Source organism: Sinohyriopsis cumingii, chromosome 17 (assembly GCF_028554795.1).
Source record: "Sinohyriopsis cumingii isolate HCF-2022 chromosome 17, ASM2855479v2, whole genome shotgun sequence".
Lineage (NCBI taxonomy): Eukaryota > Metazoa > Mollusca > Bivalvia > Unionida > Unionidae > Sinohyriopsis > Sinohyriopsis cumingii.
The window spans coordinates 75,703,997-75,705,158 of record NC_142977.1 but is presented as its reverse complement, the minus strand read 5'-3'; positions in this window follow the sequence as shown (position 1 = coordinate 75,705,158).

The following is a 1,162-nucleotide window of genomic DNA, read 5'->3' as shown; positions in this document are numbered from 1 at the left end:
CATTCACAATCATGTGAACGTTTGATTTTTGGAAAAGAGGGGTTATTCCATTTATATAATAATTTGAGGTGCTTATCAACATATGAATCAAATGTTTAAATTAAAACAATGTTTTGCATCTCATTCTGGTATTTTAGCAACATATATTATTTCCTCGTACTTAAAGAACTTTGCATGAAATATAATTTTTTTTTACACCCTGAACCCCTAAATTTCAAATGGAATGGTAAATCGCCATACCACCAATACGGGGTCTGTGTATAGAAGCCGACGAGTTGAGACTTGATAGATTTAATCTCATAGATTATACACAATCACCCATTATGTGCCATAGTCTCCAAAATATCAATTTACACAATCGTGTTTCTCTAATTAATAAACAGCAACATTGTTGCAGCTAGTTTTATTCTTTTTTCCTTCACACGTCTTTGGGTATATAGTCTCACTTTTAGCAATATACTGTGCGGAAAGGCCAAATAACAGATTTTTAATGTTCATGCGGAACCCTTGAGCCATTTTATTACAAGATAACCACATAAATTTTGGGAACGAAACATCACAAGGGGTCATACATACTTATAGTCAACGTTACTGATAACATATATAGGTCACCTGCGTTCCTTATCTTCAAGAGTTGGTGATAAAATGTAATGAAACATTATTTTAAATGTTAAGCTATACCGTGTAAATAAGAGAAAAGCGTTAGTCTTCAAGGTACAACTATATGACAGTAAGATTAAAACTGATTCACGAGCAATGGGCATATATTATATGAGAAAGTTCATTCGCCATATGCAGAATGCACAACATATCTTGTGACACTAAAGACTGAGAATGTTTAGATTACGACTTTTCCTCATTATGATGCGCTCTTTTAACAGTAGTAATACGTAATATAGTAGTGTATTGGAAAGCCTCTGCTCAACTACCAAATAATCCCCCCCCCCTCCGACGCAACAAACAGCAATCAGGTTGCCTCTATTTAGTCACCTCTTACGACACGTAGTGAGGACAGGTCGGGCCAATTCTACAAACCCGGACCCGTACGGAGCTTAGTTTCTACTGCATGGCACGCTTGTATAGTACTACCTACAGACCAGAAAAAACCTATGGCAAAATTTTACCACGAAGTGCCTACAACCTGCGTTAGATCCGCAAAGTG